The 19,218-nt window shown below is 46.3% G+C and overlaps 2 protein-coding genes across 2 annotated transcripts in view; one reads left to right on the forward strand and one right to left on the reverse strand.

Moving 5' to 3' along the window:
- LOC141085047 (opioid-binding protein/cell adhesion molecule homolog) overlaps positions 1-19,218 on the forward strand; it is a 225,731-nt gene that overhangs the window by 58,809 nt on the left and 147,704 nt on the right. The window lies entirely within an intron of this gene.
- The window catches only part of LOC141085046 (protein CEPU-1-like), a 1,055,154-nt gene that overhangs the window by 684 nt on the left and 1,035,252 nt on the right, over positions 1-19,218 (reverse strand). The window lies entirely within an intron of this gene.

Genomic DNA, 19,218 nt, shown 5'->3' on the forward strand with positions numbered 1-19,218 from the left:
GCTTTATCGGGATAGCAAACTCAAGTTGGAGCAGTTACAGGAGAATAAACACATGCGTACACAGAAGAAAATGGAGTCTTCTTCTTCCCAGTCAGTATAACTGCTTCAATCCCACAATGCAACACTGTCTGCTGTTAAAGACACAGGCTATAAATTCAGCCACCACTAGATGGTGCTATAACAACTAACCAGCACATAAATACAAACATATTGCCCTATATTCAGAGGGCAGAACAGTTCTTTTCTGCAGGTGACTTGGTATGAGAAAAAATGCACATGGATGAAGCTGTCTCCTACTCGCTCTGATAAAACAGTTCCACCGCAGAGTCTGAGGCGTCTACTCTGACAACAAAAGGCAGTTCAGGGTTTGGATGGACAAGTATTGGTGCGGAAGTAAAAAGTGTCTTTAGTTTGTCAAACGCCATTTGTGCCTCTGGAGACCGAAAAAAACCACTCTGGGTTTTCTTTGAGTGAAGTAATTGGTAAAATTATTTTTGAAAAGTTTTTAATGAATCTTCTGTAGAAACTTGCAAATTCTATAAAGCACTGGACAGCTTTTAAATTTCTTGGGGTAGGCCAGTCAACTACCGCTCTGATTTTCCTGGTATCCATGCTCAGACCTTCTGGGGGATGCTATATCCCAGAAATTGAGTACTGGTTTGTTCGAATTCACATTTTTCGAGTTTGCTAGAGATGGCTTTCCAGTAGACGTTCCAGGACTAACTGGACATGTCTGCAATGCTCCAAGGTATCTGAAAATGTAAGATTGTCATCAAGATAAACAGCAAATCGATCCAAGAAATCATTAATGAAGTGCTGAAAGGTGGCAGGGGCGATGCTAAGCCCGAAAGACATAACCAGATATTCAATATGTCTGTATCTAGTTCTAAAGGCAGTTTTCCACCCATCTCCTGGGCGGATTTGTATGAGATTATAAACCCCTCTTAGATCGAGTTGGTAAAAAGTCTGGCAGAACACCCTCTCTCCAGCAACTCAGGGATTAAGGGGAGCGGGTTACGATCTTTAATGGTAGTTTTATTGATTTCTCTATAATCCGTACACGGCTGCAGAATGTCCTAATTTTCTACAAAAACAAGGGTGATCCAGCTGGCGAAGAAGAAGGTTGAATAAAGCCTTTCTCTAAATTTTCGTCTAGATGTTCTCTAAGTACTTTAAATTCTGGCTCAGAAAGATTGTAAATTCGCCCAAACGGAATAGATGCTCCAGAAAGCAATTCAATGGGACAGTCATAAGGATGCTGAGGAGGCAGTTGATCGGCTTTCTTCTTACTGCAGACCTCACTGCACTGTTAGTACTGAGGTGGCATGTTTTATCATCATTCTGATGGGAAATCTCGGATACTTGAATTTGTCTGAGAACAGATACATTTGCATGGCAATTGTTCTTACAGTACTCAGAGGGAAAGGTAATGGTCCTCGATGCCCAGTTGGTTGAAGGGTTATGGATTGAAAACCAGGGAATTTCTTGCATAACTGGAAATTTTGGCGAGGAAATGAGATGAAAAGTAACCGCTTCATGATTCAGTTCAATACAAATTTCAAGTTCAATTGTCTTGTGAGTAACTCGTCCCGACGATAAGGCTGTGTGCACACGGTGCATTTTTTATGCGTTTTTGCGGCAGGTTTTTCACTCGGAAATGGGCCAAAAAATGCTATGAAATCTTTATGCAAGCTAATTCAATGACAATCCTGAAGTGTTGTGCACATGATCAGTAATTTTCCGAGTATTTGCAGTGGTTTTTTTTTTTTTTCCTGCAGCATGTCAACTCTTTTTGCGTTACTGTAGCGTTTTTCACTCATGGACTTCAATTGAATCAGTCAAATCCGCAGTAAAAACGTAGGTATAAAAATGTTTGCGGATTTGCTAAGTTTTTGTTTGCGTTTTACTTGTGTTTTTGTTTGCTTCCTATGATGTTTCCAACGCTGTAATCTGTGTGACAGCGTGGGAAACACCGGCGCAGCTGTTCTTATCGGCGGTAACTTGACCGTCGGTCAGAGCGCTGACCTCGCAGCTGACTGTGACCTGTGGTAATGCTATCGCTGGTAAGACTGCCTGTCAGAGTACTGCATTATAATGCTGTCACATGTCAGCGTGACCCCCGCAGCTGTGACTGTGACCCATGGTAATGCTAATTCCGGTAAGACTGTTAGTCAGAGCGCTGTGGGATCATGCTGTCAGTATCAGCATGAGCCCGCAGCTGTGACCCACAGCAGTGGCCTGCATTAAAAAGCTTGCCGCGGGTCAGCAGGCGTGGGCTGATGAGACTACTGCTCCCTTCGGGCTACGTCGTCCCATCTGCTGGCGCCTGTGCTCATAGTTAGTAAAATAATTACATACATGTTCAAATAAAAATGTAAAAAAAATTATACTCCACTAACACCAAATCCCCGATGCCGTCGTCTCCTAGAAAACATGTAAAATGATAAATCACCATATACTCACCTGTTCGCCGTAATCCTGAGTGTCCCATGGCGATCCCACGTGTAGAGCAGTCACATTGGGAGATGTGACCGCTATACCTGGCGGCCAGCAATACACTGACAGGAGATAATCGCTCCCACAGTGTAGCACTGAACTGCTGTGAGACAGTTCATCAGCTGATCAGCTCTGGTGCTCTTATGGCACCGCTGCATGAGAGAATTCTCACGGCAGCTCAGCGATACACTGCGAGAGCAATTACTTCCTGTCAGTGTATTGCCAGTTGTCTTTGAGAGCTGTCACATTAGTGACTGCTCTCAAAGTGATCGGGATCATCGTGGGACATTATGGATTATCTTCTCTGCGGACAGGTGAGGAACATTGTAGTTGTTTATTGCAGTAGACATTGGCGTCAGTGGAATAGGTGTTTGAGTATGATTTAACTTAGATTAAGTAAAGGAGTCTGTCATTATTTCAATTAAAGGACTTTATTTTGGGGTGTATGGTTTTTTTTTTTTATATATATACAATATCACTGTGGGGCTACTAATGGTAAGTGTCTTATAGACACCTCTCCATTACTAACCTGTGGGCGTGATGTCACCTGACAATACAAAAGTGACATCAACCCCACAAATATGAACCCTGCTTGTCACCGCTATAGGGCAATTGGGAAGAGCGAAGCTAAGCTCCAGATTTGGCGCATGTTATAGATGCGCCTTTTCTGGGGCGGCTGAGAGCTGATGTTTAGTCTGGGAGGGACCTAAGCTATCATCAGCCCACAGCTGTCTGCCTAGCCTTTGCTGGTTAGATTTTATAGGGGGATCCTATGTCAATTTTTTTTCTGGGATCCCCCTGTAAACTAGCCAGTAAAGCCTAAGCAACTAGCTGTGAACTGACATTAATAGCCTGGGAACCTTTTTGGCTATTGGCTCCTTCCCAGCTGTTGGCTTTCCTTCTACAGGTTATTAAAATTATGCGGGAGCCCACAGGATCTTTTTTCATTTTTTTTCTTTAAAATTAACAGTTGCTGGCTGGTTTCAGCCTATGTATGCTCGTTCTGTTAACACTCCTAAATAGGCTGGTGACAATGTGTGTGTGTAGGTTTGTGTTTACTTATTGGCTTAGTAATGAGTGTGTCGGGCTCACACCTTTTCATTACTAAGCCTGTGGCTAGGGGTCATTGACAGCTGCTAACACCAAGCCCTAAACGCATTACCCTGATGCCACTGCATCAGCATGAAAAAGGTGGTGTTGAACCAAGAAATTGCATCACAAAACTTTTTTTTTTTTTTTTTTTTAAATCTTTATTTAGCTCAAAAAAAGCCTTCATTGCTGTACAAAAATACATGCAAACTCATTTTCCTGCAAGAGATGCAGAAACCTTGCAGAAATTTCTGCAAGCAAATAGTCAACATCCGCACATAGCCTAAAGGTGTTTCATCCACAGTTTCCATTTCGATTGGCATGGATTTAGTCCTACTTGCTATGTTATTGTCAAGTGTGAATTGTAAGTCCATGAAATTCCCTCCTGCTCCAGAATCTAACATGGTAGAGCATTGTATTTTTTTGGCTCCCAATTATGACCTGTGTGGGAATGTCAAAACGAGAAGATGGAGATTGCTCTTTGTCCTTATCCTGCATTACAGATGAGATGGTCTGACTAACAGTGTGGGCTGGAGAACAAGATGGAGATGTGTGGAGGGTGCAGGTCGTGGGCTAGAGAACAAGATGAAGATATATGCAGGTAGTGAGCTGAAGAACAAGATGAAGATGTATGAAGGGGGCAGGATGTGAGCTGTAGAACAAACATCTGGATGGAGGGTGCAGGTTGTGGGCTGGAGAACAAGATGGAGATGTATGGAGGGCACAGGTCTTGGGCTGGAGAACAAGATGAAGATGGAGGGCGCAGGTAGTGATCCAAAGAACAAGGTGAAAATGTATGAAGGGGCAGGTTGTGGTCTGGAGAACAAGATGGAGATGTAAGGATGTGGGTTGGAGAACAAAACAGATATGTGGAGAGCACAGGTTGGCAGGAAATCAGGGTGGAGATGTGCATGTTGTGGACAGATCTAGGAGATGTATTGAGGTAGCTGGCTGTGAGCTTGAAATAAAAGTTGGAGCTACATGGAGGGCACAGCTTGTGGGCTGAAGATGAAGTGCGGAGGGCACAGGTTCTGGGTTGGATATCTGCGTGGAGGGCACAACTTGTAGGCTGAAGATGGGGAGATGTATGTGAGGGCACAGTTCGTGGGCTGGATATCTGTCTGGAGATGTATGGAGGGTGCAGGTTGTGGGCTGGATACATGTGTGGAGGGTGCAGGTTGTGGGCTGGATATCTGAGTGGGCTGGAGAGGTATAGAGGGGGCAGTGGAGTGACATGCTACTTCCCCTCAATGCCTGAGGAAGCCTGATTGCTGTCTCTTTGTGGTCCTGTCTGTGCAGCTTTGAATTGTAGCTGATCCCTTTCCTGCTCCCTCTTTTGTCGGGGTCGTCAACTGTCCAGAAATAATAGGATAGTTCATCAAAATAAGGAACTTTTTTGCCCTATCCTTAACATTTTTTTTTTCCTTTTTTTTAAGGTGTTTGGGAATTTTTTGAAACTGAAGAAAATGAAACTGATTTTCTCAGTAATTCTCCTCCTCAGTGACTGCAGCTAATGTCTTCATATGTGCTGCAGACTCGTATCACTGAATCATTTATTCCAATGTGTCCGTAAAAAATATTGTCTGTCTGTAAATGTTTTTTGTTTCATAAGCTGTCGAGAAACAAAATAAATATCCAGTTGACAACCCTGCTCCTTCTGTCCAGCCCGGGGGGCACTGTAACATGGAAGACTTCTCATCTGCAGTTTAGGGGTCCGGTTACGAGAGCAGCTCGTTCTGGGGGCGGCGCGTTATTGCACTACCTGGATTTGGGGAGTCCTGGAATTGCCGTTTTTCCATGTCCTCTGCATACCAAGTGTCTTCTGTATGAAAAGTGTGAATTGTGTGTTCTCTGTATTATGTGATTTCTCTCATTGCCCCCCGGTTATTAAGACAGCCGCAGGCTGTCGTTAGGTGAGACCCCCGCTCCTAATTACTGTACTGTATATAGCATTGCCTGCATACATAGACCCCCCTCTCTGTTATATCCCATTAGATGGGGACTAATGGGTGGGAGATTTAAACCTTAAGTCACAATTCTGCATTTCATGCCTTGATGAGTAGAACGTGGCGTAATAGTCATAGGCGACGATAACGGAGCTCCAAATGTGCTGGTGAGCGGTGACCCCCATCATCTGACATCCTGCGCACCCCTCCTGGTATCAGCCGCCCTGTGAGCCGCTCATCTCTGCTCCTATCCCAGACATCTCGGGACATTAATAATAATAATCAGCAGCTGCCTGATGCTGCAGTGGAAGCTCCTCCATACCCAGTGAAACTGCTGAACTCTGTAATGAGTAATTACCACTCTGCACTGACATGAGCTGCAGCTCCTCTCTATTCTCACAGATTATCAAGGGTAATTAAATAAAGGATCCAATAACTTATTGGATAATTATGCTCCAGAGCTGCACTCACTATTCTGCTGGTGCAGTCACTGGGTACATACATTACTGATCCTGAGTTACCTCCTGTATTATACTCCAGAGCTGCACTCACTATTCTGCTGGTGCAGTCACTGTGTACATACATTACATTACTGACCTGAGTTACATCCTGTATTATACTCCAGAGCTGCACTCACTATTCTGGTGGTGCAGTCACTGTGTACATACATTACTGATCCTGAGTTACCTCCTGTATTATACTCCAGAGCTGCAATCACTATTCTGCTGGTGCAGTCACTATGTACGTACATTACTGATCCTGAGTTACATCCTGTATTATACTCCAGAGCTGCACTCACTATTCTGCTGGTACAGTCACTGTGTACATACATTACATTACTGATCGTGTACTAATCCAGAGTTACATCCTGTATTATACTCCAGATCTGCACTCACTATTCTGCTGGTGCAGTCTCTGTATATACATTATGTGAGGTATGAGGGAGACTCCATCTTGGATTTATTAATTGAGGCCCAATATATTTTCCGGAGATCTCCCTCCACTCCTGAAGTGGCCCCCCCACCCTTGGGAAGAGTACACAGATCCCCACAAGAACATTAGTTTGCCATTTGGCCAAAAAATTAAAGGTCATGTATTAATGAAGGCAAGGAAGAGAAGAGCTAGGACCCCCTGCTGTCTTTTGTGAAAGGTGGACAAAATCAATTCCAGGGAAAACGCCAGACACTTGGGCACCTAGAGATGAATTATGAGAGTACCGTGAATCTCAGGGTTAAGTCCAATATACCACCAGAACCCTGGGAGCCCTCCACACGCACCATTGCCTCTCATATTTTTCTAGCTGTCCCAGATACCAGGCTATCGAGACTAACTCTCCAGAAGCACTTAACCGACCCAAGTTTGGACTCTCCATATCGGTCCAGCCCTAACGAACCCGTTGAGACGTCAGTCGTCCCGTTTGGACCTCTCGCTAGGAAGTTATGACCCATCCTAGATATTGGGAATTATTTCAGCTAGGAGGTCAAGGTAGGAGAATTCAGTCCAACCCAGAGGGGTGGTGGCAAATATGGGTTGGGGTAAGCTAGGGGTTAAAAACTGGCTACACACCTTGAGTCTTTATTCTGCCATGGAAGCCATATCACGTCACGTGTGGAGACGGACCAGAAACTAAGAAGGTGCCTGTGGATATGAGCGCTTCCTTCGACTACAAGTGATAAGAACGGTAACGTGACACATACTGTACAGCTAACTGCTATCCCCAACCTGTACCCTACTTTTATTTGCAACTCTGGCTGTAATTTCTGTATATTACTCTGTATATATCTGTAGTATCAAGTGTGCCTTCAGCAATTAAAATATCAGTTAATTTTGGACTGCTCTTTTATCTCGAAACCCGATTTCCCACGTCGGTGATTTCGGCTAGTACTTATATGCTACCCGGGTTTGGTTTCTGACTCGATATAAGCTTGTTAACGGACCGGGCTTATATCGTGCAGCGGTAGCACACTTATGGAGTGATGAGGCAGTGACCCACAAAGTTCACAGCAAAAGTCTCTTTAATGTGTTTACTTCACACAATATTAATGTCCAACTCATATAAATGCATAGCATTAACGTCCAGTTCACATAAATACAGCACACGATATGCTCCGGATCTCAGCCGGTCACATATCCTCTTGATTACAGTCACTAAACACTCCATTCCTCTAACCTGTTGCCGTGGGCAACTGCACTGCTATGTTAATGTCTCTTTACTCACAGCATTTCACAATACACTATATCCTTCCGTTTTCAGTCCCTAAACACACGCTAATCCTCCTTTGACCAGTTGCCATTGGTGACTGCACCGCCGTGTCAGTATTCTACTTACAGCTTCACAGGACACGACATCCTTCATTTTACAGTCACTAAACACGCCAGTCCTCCTCTGACCCGTTGCCGTGGGCGACTGCACCATTGTGCCAGCTGTGGGTGTCTGCTCCCCTGGCCTGTGTTGCCTCCTACAGGTGGAGCGCTGCAGAGCCGACTGCTCTGTCCTCCAAACACCAGACTGACACTGACTCTGATACACCAAAACTCTTTCCTGCAGAATTTTAACAAAGAAACCTGTGGCCTTCAGCCACATGGAAAACCCAGGCCTGGAATGAAACAAACTGCATAACTACCATTCTGCAGTCTGTTTCGCAGCACAACATGCCAGAGCAGGTTTTCCCTACATCTGCCTTGGACACTAGTATGTCCAAGACTACACTTATTTTTTATTATTTCTAGTCTGCATTGCAGCCACTGCTTCACCCATGACTGCCATGCACTCCTGTGGCGTTCATAAGGGTATGTGCACACGCTGCGGATTCTGCTGCGGTTCCGCAGCGTTTTTGGCCCTGCGGATCCGCAGCAGTTCTGCAGACATGGTAGAGTACCATGTTATCCTATGAGTTTTCAAAACCACTGTGCCTACGCTGCGTTTTTTTTTCCGTGGTTTACAAACTGCAGCATGTCAATTCTTTCTGCGGATCCCGCAGCGGTTTGGCACCTGTTCCATTGTCCAGGTGTCAAACCGCAGGGGAAAATGGCAGGAAAACCGCAGGTCGCTTTATCTGCGGTTTTACCTGCTGATCCGCGCGGAAAAACCCGCAGGTGAATCCGCAGCGCACATACCCTAAGCCTCCGTGCACAACCTAGGAAGAACACACAGTGACCTCAACCTGTGACATCGGTCACTGCTTCACCATAGCAATCACAGCTACACCTGTGACTGCAATGCTCCCTCCTGACCTCAATACGCATTTGTGCACATCCTAGGGAGCAAAACAGTGACCCCTACCTGTGGCACCGGTCTCTGCCTCACACTAATGAGAAACTGGTGGCAGCATACCATTCTAGTGTTTTTGGAGAATCCTGGCAGTGATGGACCTGCCAGCTTCCTAGGATTTACAAGAGGGTTTGTAATGGCTTAACAAAATTCTCTCAGCAATAGAAGTCTGCCCCCGAGTCTGCTGGCCTGAGTAAAGAGACAGCCTGACCTGGCTGATAACAGCGAGCAATACATGGCATTAACCTTTGCTGAAGTAGGCCTCCCCAGCCTTAGATGGCTTATGGCAGAGAAAAATAGCTTGTATTCGCCTCTCTGACAGCAGGAAGAAGCAATGATGGAGAGGCAGGGACCTCAGTAGAAGGTTGGAGGCTGCGGACCCTTCACTCGGGTTCTGAACGTCTGTTTTCTGCAGCAGTAAATGACAGATGGCAGCTAATCTGAGGTAAGTGTAAATTGGTGGCGGCACAGGTGGAGTGGACTGCGGGGCAGCACCGGCTGAAGAGGGGGCGCGCAGGCTCTGAAGTGTAGCCTCTCACATTTTATTTTCAAAATTCACAAGCATCGCCTCCAATAGTTTACATGAGAGCCCCTGAAGGCATTGACTACTGATCTGCATGTAAATGGCTCATTACCTCTCATCCCGGGGCCACGGCTGGTAGGGCAGGCTGCAGATCTGCTGGAAATGGCCCATTACCTGGGGCCCCCCCGAGCCTCTAATCTCTTGAACATGAGAAGTAATACTGTGCGGCGCTGCTGTCCTCTAGAGCTGAAGGTCGGGGCTGGGGGTCCGGAGCTGCTGTATTCCTCATTCACGTTTTGTACTTATTGATCTGCTCCTGACTTACTGCATGGTTGTAAAACGTTGCCTCCAATAAACAAATGAAATATGATTAGTTGCAGCTCTAAAGGCCAGATGAATGGTCCTCTCTGCTGATGTCACTTATCAGTGCACACCAAAGAGAATAATCCAGGCCCTACCCATTACCTCGGCCATAGTTATATCACACTCCAAACATGCAATAAAGATCTGCTGTCATCCCAGACGCCTCCAGTCTCCTGGATCCTCTCCTTCCTTCTCCTGATTCCTCTGTGCTCTCCTTCCTTCTCCTGATTCCTCTGTCCTCTCCTTCTATTTCCTTCAGATTCCTGTGTCCTCTTCTTCCTCTTGCTCCGGACTCCTCTGTCCTTGTTTTTCTCCTCCTTCGAACACCTTTGTGATAGTCTTTATCCTCCCGTCTCCTCTGTTGTAGTCTTCCTCCTCCTCAGGACTCGTATGTTGTAGTATTCCTCCTCCGGACCCTTCTGTCATACTCTTTCTCCTCATCCGCCAGCCCCCTCTATGATAGTCCTCCTCCTCCAGACTCCACTATCATAGTCTTCCTGTGGACTCCTCATTCTTAGTTTTCCTCCTGTTCCTCCCTTGGACTCCTCTGTTGTAGTCGTCCTCCTCCCCCAGACTCCTCTGTCATAGTTTTTCCTCCCTCTCCTTCCTGGACTCTTCTGTCGTACTCTTCCTCCTTCATCTCCAGACCCCTCTGTCACAGTCCTCTTCTGGACTTCTCTGTCATAGTCTTCCTCCTCCCCCAGATTACTCTGTAATAGTTTTCCTGTCGTTGACTTCTAACTCCTCTGGACTCTTCTGTCATAGTCTTTTGCCTCCTCCTCCAGACTCCACGGTCATAGTAGTAGTCTTCTTCCTTCTCCTCTCCAGACTCCACGGTCATAGTAGTCTTCTTCCTCCTCTGGACTCCTCTGTCGTAGTCGTGTTCCTCCTCCTCTGGAGTCCTCTGTCGTAGCAGTCTTGTTCCTCCTACTCTCCAGACTCCTGTCGTAGTCGTCTTCTTCCTCCTCTGTCGCAGTCTTCCTCCTTTTGGACTCCTGTGTTGTAGTCTTCCTCCTCTCTCATACTGGTCTTCTGCCTCCTCGTCTTCCTCATCCTCGTCCTAGTCTTCCTATTTGATGGTGACAGTACCTGTCCCCCCACTATCAATGGCCTCCCCAGTGAAGACCTGTAGACTGTTATGGTGAGCCGGTGAAATCTTGTCCAGAGATGCAGCGTCTTATGACTACGGAGAATGCTACACCTTGAACTATTCTGCCCTGTCCCCTTTTTAGTCTGTCCTTTCTCTTTAACATTTTCTATGGTAGTGAAGCTCTGCCAAAAACTATAGTGCCCTTGGGTCCCATGAAGGCACTGCTCCTGTGGAGAACCTGACCCACCACCCTGTGCTGCCGCTCGCGATCATTACTGCTGCTCGCGATCAGTGCCTCTCCCGCTCCACTGAAGTCTCGACTAGAACCAGGCTAGTGTGGCAGATTATCGGGAGGGTGGAGTGCAGGTAGGGGAGGCCAGTATGTGGCGGATTATCAAGAGGGGGGGACTGCAGGAAGGGTAGGCCAATGTGTTGGATTACCATGACGAAGGGCTGCAGGGGAGGGTAAGCCAGTGTGGCGGACTATATACCTCTGCCTAGGCAGAGGTGACCCGACCTGCTGGCAGTGTTTTGTCATCGCGCTGCCGCTGCTGGCAGTGTTCTGTCGCCCCACTGCCGCTGGTGGTGTCCCATCAGTATCTGTTGTGAACCATGACAGCCCAGATTAGGGATTGTGTCGTCCTAATGAGCTGTCCAGGTGTGATACGCTGGCAGCATTTTCATGTTACCGATTTATGGCCAAGGTGTCCGCTGTGGGGAGACTATGGATGATTAATTATGCGTGTTCTGCTGAAGAATTATAAGTCATTAAAAATGTTTTCAGAATGATTCGACACGTTTTATCTGGAAAAGTCTGACCATTTATGGTACAATGTATTGAGAAATACTCTGCACTGTGTTCTACAAACCCATGTAATTGTAATCATCGCTTTTCTGCCATGCATCTTCCGAGCAGGTGAATGAGGCATCTCCTAATGAAGAATACAATGACAGCTCCATATCAAATGCATTGTTCGCAGTAGCCAGAGGAGATGCCTGTCTGCACTGGGGGAAAACTGCGAAAATGGCAGCCGGCAACACATCCTTCTGTACACACCTTAGATGAAATCGATCCACATACACTGCACAGTACCACTCCTCTCCTGTATATATACACTGCACAGTACCACTTCTCCTGTCCTGTGTGTATATACACTGCACAGTACCACTTCTCCTGTCCTGTATATATACACTGCACAGTACCACTTCTCCTGTCCTGTATATATACACTGCACAGTATCACTTCTCCTGTCCTGTATATATACACTGCACAGTATCACTTCTCCTGTCCTGTATATATACACTGCACAGTACCACTCCTGTCCTGTATATATACACTGCACAGTACCACTCCGCTTGTCCTGTGTATATACACGGCACAGTACCACTTCTCCTGTCCTGTGTATATACACTGCACAGTAGCACTTCTTCTGTCCTGTATATATACACTGCACAGTACAACCTCTCCTGTATATATACACTGCGCAGTACCAATCCCCCTGTCCTGTATAAAGTGGCTTGTGAAAGTATTCACCCTCTTGGCAGTTTTTGTGTTTTGCTACCTCACAACCTGGAATTTAATTTTTTTTTTAAGCGAGATTGCATTATTTTATGTAAAGAACATGCAGACAACTCTGAACATTTGGTTTCCTTTTTATTGTGAAGCAAACACCAAGTAGGACAAAATAACTGAAAACTTCAGTGTGCATAACTATTCACCCCCCTAAAGTCAGTACTTTGTAGAGCCTCCTTTGGTGGCAATTAAAGTCACTTTGGATAAGTCACCATAAGCTTTCCACATCTTGCCACAGGGATTTTTGCCAATATCTCAAGGCAAAACTGCACCAGCTCCTTAAAGTTTGATGGTTTCCTCTGTTGAATGGAAATCTTCAAGTCTGACCACAGATTTACACATTTCCCCTTAAACCACTTAAATGTTGCTATAGCAGTATGCTTTGGGTCATTGTCTTGTTGGACGGTGAACTCCCGTCCCAGTCTCAAATCACTGACAGACTGAAACAGGTTTTACTCAAGAACATCCCTGTATTTCCCAGCATCCATCTTCCCCTTACTCAGACCATTTTCTCTGTCCCTGCTGCCGAAAATCACCGCATGATCCTGTCACCACCATGTTTCACTGTGGTTATGGTTTTCTTGGGGTTATGCTATGTCTGGCTTCAAATCAACATGGCTTGTTTATCTTGATGCCAAAAAGTTCAATTTTGGTCTCATATGATCGCTTTCTAGAAAATCTTTGAGGGAGCTGAAACTCAGTGTTGCCCAGCGACAGATCTGGAGATGATCTGTATGGAGGAGTGTCACGAAATTTCACTTTACTATTGTTTACCCACAAATTTGTCAGGGTTATGACCCACAACTTTTGGTTTCACTTTCAGGTCTAGTTAGGAACTTGTAGCTCTCTGGTACCCCCTTACCCTCAGGTCAGTCAGGGAACTGCATCTATGATAAGTAGTCGGTGGAAAGGTTGCCTTGTAGCGTACTGGCTATCGGGCACACGGCAGTGAGGGCGGTGTGTATATCACCAGTTTCGGGCAGGGACTCCGATCTGTCAATGCCAGGGTTTCCCAATACCAGGGTTTCCCAATACCACCAGGACACTGCTGCCACCAGCCCCTCATTCGATACTAAAGACGATATCGGGTCAGGAACCAACCCAAACGGTAGCGTGTTTTGGCGCAAAGTATGTGCCGATCCAATCATAGAGCAAAAAGAAAGAAGCTAGTATATTTATAAGTTTACTCCAAAATTATAGGCATTGTTTACAAACATACAAAGTTATTACAAACGGAGACAAGAATACAGTATGTACAACAGTTACAAATAAAAGGGATTAAAATAAGAGACTTACTTTATCTCAGTCACAGATATGACGTGTTGGTAAAGGGGAGGAGGGCCTTCCCAAGAAAAGGGGTCTGTCAGCAAAGCATCTTGATAGTTGGCCCTCTAGGCATCTGGCAACCCCCCCCAAATGAGCGTCTCAGCTTTATCCTTTTCTCTTGCTAACCTCACTAGCTGGGCTGAGCTAGTGGGTGTACGCCTCTTTTTTAAGTTATTAAAACGTCTACTTGCCATATCTCTGGCTGGGAGGCTCACAGAGTGACGCCAGGGGTATTATATTTTCTCTTACAAAATTATCTTTCGTTTGAGACCAAATATGATACATCTGTGGGCTACGGAGTGGCAGAAACTGTTTTTCCGGTTTCTGATTACCCTATAGAAGTTGTAAAATGTTGCGGTGTGTAGCTAAAGTCTACCGGTTCTGAAAATGTGTTTGCTGTCAGTAGGATAAATGTGCGTTATACAATTTGAGTTTGAACAGACAAAGGACCATGTGGCTAGAACAAAACCGCGTTTGACTGTAAAAGTGGATAGTATTTTACACAGGCAGAGAGAGTGGGGATTGTTTGTGAAGTTTGTCTTTCACAAACCAAAGAAAAGGCAACAGGCAGCGCTGGATGGGTACTTGGGTTATTTAGGAATTACTCATATTTTCCTGAAAAGGAGTGGGCCAAAATCCCTGGCCAGGAAATGCAGGAAATGTCTGACCTCCGTAATTGCTAACAAAGGTTTCAAAACCAAAAATTTGTTTCATTTTTCTGTTGTATCAAATACTTATTTCATGCAATAAAATGCAAATTAATTATGTAACAATCCTACAATGTGACTTTGTTTTTATTATTAGATTCTGTCTCTCACAGGTGAATTGTACCTACGATAAAAATTACAAACCTCTTCATTCTTTGTAGGAGGCAAAACCTGCAAAATCGGCAATGTACCAAATACTTAACCCAATCCCACCTCTTCCCTCCCTAATCCTCCCCACTTTTGAAGTCCACTTTGTCCACATCTACTCTCCCTCCAACCTTCAAGAGGCCGTCATATACCGACCTCCAGGCTCGACCACTGCCTTTATTGACCAATTCTCTACCTGGCTTCTTCACTTTCTTTCTACTGACATCCCCACTATTATCATGGGTGACTGCAACATCCCCACTAATACTCTTCAGTCAACAGCCTCCAAACTCCTGTCCCTTACTTCTTCTTTTGGACTTGTTCAGTGGTCCTCCTCAGCCACCCACACAGACATACATTAGGCCTGGTCTTCACCCGACTCTGCTGTCTATCTAATTTCACCACCTCCCCTCCCTATCCCGATCACCATCTACTCACCACCTCATCCCTGTCCTCACCTGTCACCCATGTCCAGCAACATGCACACCCCCGCAGAAACCTTGCACACCTAGACACTCACACACTCTGACTCTATTCTACCACTAGCATCCCTATCCTCACTCCATGACACAGACAGTGCTACTGCTTTCTACAATGCCACTCACATCAGCTATTGATGCTGTCAGCCCTCTCGTTCATGGCGGAGTGCGATGTATCAACAGACAACCCTGGCACAATAACACCACTAAAAAGCTCCGGCAAGTCTCCAGGGTTGCAGAGCGTTATTGGAAGAAAACAAATTCGCAAGACGACTTCACTGCATTCAAATAGGCAACACTCATTTTCAAATCTGCCCTCACCTCTGCTAAACAGGCCTACTTCACAACCCTCGTTTCTTCCCTATCCTACAACCCCAAACAGTTATTCAAAACTTTTAACTCCCTCCTCCGCCCATCACTGCCCCCTCCAACCTCCCTCATCTCTGCTGAGGACTTTGCTATACACTTCAATAATAAGATTGACCAAACAAGGCAAATCTTAATTGTTCAACCACCACAACTCTTTTGTATACCAGACCAATGCTCAAACCCCATAACATCCCTCTCCATCATAACAGAAGGGGAGCTCAATTGTCTCCTCTCCAAATCGCACCACCACATGTGCATTCGACCTCCTCCCCAACCTCACCACCACCCTTATCCCATCCCTGACCCACCTCTTCAACCTATCACTAACTTCTGGTAACTTACCTTCTGCTTTCAAACATGCCACAATCACGCCTATTCTTAAAAAGCTAACCCTCGACTCAACCGCTATGCTCCCATTCGCTTCCAAACTCCTGGAGCAGCATGTCCACGCTGAACTTTCCTCCCACCTCTCATCTGACTTGTTCTTCGACAATCTGGTTTCCGCCCAAATCATCCGCTGAGATAGCCCTGACCAAAATTACTAACGACCTACTGTACTTACAGCCAAAGCTAACGGACAATATTCTATATGTCTCCTTCTAGACCTGTCCTTTGCTTTCGACAGCGGACTACGGCCGCCTACTACAAATCTTCTCCTCCATTGGCATCAAAGACCTCACCCCCTATCCTGGATCTCCTCATACCTTTCAAACCGCGTCTCACACTCGCACACTACCTCCTCATCGCACCCTCTCTCTGTTGGAGTCCCCCAAGACTCTGTTCTAAGATCCCTACTCTTCTCAATCTATACACTTGGCCTGGGACAACTCCTAAAGTCCCATGGATTCCAGTACCACCTGAATGCTGATGACACTCAGATCTACCTCTGGCCCAGATGTCACCTCTCTGCTGTCCAGAATCCCAGAATGTCTATCAGCCATATCCCCCTTCTCCTCTCGCTTCCTCATACTCAATATGGACAAATCTGAACTTCCTTACCTTACTTATCTATCACAATTAACGACATCACGCTTTCCCCCGTACTGGAAGTCCGCTGCCTCGGAGTAACCCTTGACTGCCTTTTCCTGCAAACCGTACATCCAAGCTCTCGCCACCTCCTGTCGCCTCCAGCTCAAAAATATTTCCAGAATCTGTCCTTTCCTCAACCCTCAATCTACTAAAATGCTTGTGCATGCCATCATCATCTCTCGCCTCGACTACTGCAACATCCTTTTTTGTGGCCTCCCTGCTAACCTCATCGCACCTCTCTAGTCCATCCTTAACTGTCGCCTGTCTAATTCATCTCTGTCCTCACTACTCCTCCACTTCTCCCCTCTGCAGATCTCTTCACTGGCTCCCATTCCCTCAGTGTATCCAGTTCAAATTACTAATACTGACCTACAAGGCCATCTATAACCTGTCTCCTCCATATATCTCTGAACTAATCTCCCAATATCTTCCCTCACGTAATCTCCAGTCCTCCCAAGACCTCCTTCACACTTATTCGCTCCTCACCCAACCGCCTCCAAGACTTCTCCCAAATATCCCCCATACTCTGGAATTCTTTGCCTCAACATGTCCGACTATCAACCACATACGGATCCTTCAGACGGAACCTGAAAACCCACCTCTTCAGGAAAGCATACAGCCTACAATGACCTCGCTGCCTCCTCACCACTACCGGAGCTACTGTCTCACCAACACCAGAGCTGCTGCACCCCCCCAACCTACTGTATCCTTCCCCACCATCCTGTAGAATGTAAGCCTGCAATGGCAGGATCATCTCCCCCCTCTATATCAGTCTGTGATTATTAGTTTGTTTACTGTAAGTGATATCTGTAATTTGTATTTAACCCCTTCTCACGTGCAGCACCATGGAATCAATGGTACTATATAAATAATAAAACTGTGTATATAATATCCTGCAGGTCTGCAGTCACAAGCGGTTGCTGCTGATAGTGAAGGCTGAACCTTTTGTGCTCTATGGAGGTAGTTATGAAGAGCAGCGCTGTGTTGTACACTTATCCTAAAAGCTCCCTTCAGTCACTGCATGACGGGAACCAGGATGAGTCAAAGGACTAAGCCCGAAAGCTGCCATGCTTCCAGTTTCAAATTTCAGCACTTTGCTAGGAGCCAAAGCTGGCGCAGTGCATAACTGCATCTGCTGCCGCTCAGGGCCCCAGACAATGATCATGGTCGATCGTTCCCAGGAGAGGTTGTTTCTGACTTGTGGTGTTCCACGTTGACTTGGTTGATCTTTAGGTCTCTGGTGGAGATGATTGAGCAATGCACATGGGGTCGGCTGATCGGCTTTATTCTCGATGGTCAGTGAGGCTTTTAGGTTCTGCCCAAAAAGTCAAGTTCATGGCGGGACATGAAGCAATTGGCTGTTAGAACGTGGCGGCTGACAATGCTGCTCATCTATAAATATCATTCTATATCTACCTTCTTAATATGCTTCCAGTATTTCATGACCGTTTTGCTAAGGTCAGCCAGGACATTGTCTTTGAGACTCGACCTCCTCCTCCTCCGACTGAAGCCTGTGCCCAGATCAGTGCACGCCCTGTATGGGTCCGGTGTCATGAGAAGTCTGCATATTCTCTGCTTCTGCCGCTTATTTCACATTGCGGTCCTTGTGGATGGTCGCCGCACACCTCAACGCTTTCATGTTGTAGTTTTGGTCAGTCGTAACATCACACCCACACCACATCTGAAGATGGTCCATGGTCCCCCCCTCCCATAGACCCAATGACGGGCAGGCCTTCCCTGAGAAGTGCAGATGCAGGGGGATTCATCTTCTGGCTGTTGGTGGAGGGCTTAGCTTCCCTGTGGTGATTCTCGATGTGATTTGCAGCCTGCGACGTGACAGAACTGCAGCTTTCATTATCTATTTTTTGTGTATTCCATGGTGGGCTCCTGGGAGGGCCGGCGCACATTTCTATAAATTCATCGTCCTTGTGTTCAGTCAGGAGACGGAAGATGTTCTCTGCTCCCGATTCTGGAATCTGGAAATAACAGCAGTTAAAATTGCTTTTTTTTCTATTTCATTTTGTGAGAATTTCACGCTCGGTCAAGGAGTAGATTGAAAAGCCAGAATTACTGGAGACCTGCAGGTATATGTGCAGGGCTCCACTGCCTGATTCTTGGTAACACTGCAGAGCATTGCATCTGGCACTTTATGCACAAGTCATTTTATTATTAATTGCTAATTCTGCAGATTGAGTATTCTTACAATGCATTGCTCCTAGCAGTGGGGTGAAAGCTCGGCAATTGCCCAGGGTCCCCATCCTCAAAAGGGGCCTTTAGTAGCATTGGAGCTGAGTCTTTGCCTCAGCCCACCCACAACTAGGTCGCACACAGTTAAACTCTGTGGTAGAGCAGAGATATGGTCTCCCTATTTTACTTCTCTCCATTCTATAGTCTGCAAATCACTTTGTGTCCTTCACACATCCTGATATTTCCGGTAATGGAAAACCCAGTACTGGTGCTGTTCATGTCTGTGTGTAACATGTGTGGCATCTGTGTGCTGCATCAGTGTTAGGCCGGTTTCACATTAGCGCTTTTTCAGCGCACGCACGGCCGGGGGTAGCTCCGCCCCCGAGCCGGCTCTCTGCCCGGCGTGCCCGCCCCTTGCTTGTAGCGCCGCCTACTAGCGGACAGCGGCGCCTGCGATCGGCGCACCCTATCTTTAGCATAGGGTGCGCAGATCGTGCGCTAGTTGCGCTTTGACCTGCGCTGCGCACTTTTGACGGTGCGCCGTGCGCGCCAAAATCAAACTTTTCGGATTTTGGCGCGCACGGCGCACCGTCAAAAGTGCGCAGCACAGGTCAAAGCACAAC

This window comes from Dendrobates tinctorius, unplaced genomic scaffold, assembly GCF_039654945.1.
Source record: "Dendrobates tinctorius isolate UK_male_01 unplaced genomic scaffold, ASM3965494v1 ptg000028l, whole genome shotgun sequence".
Classification (NCBI taxonomy): Eukaryota; Metazoa; Chordata; class Amphibia; order Anura; family Dendrobatidae; genus Dendrobates; species Dendrobates tinctorius.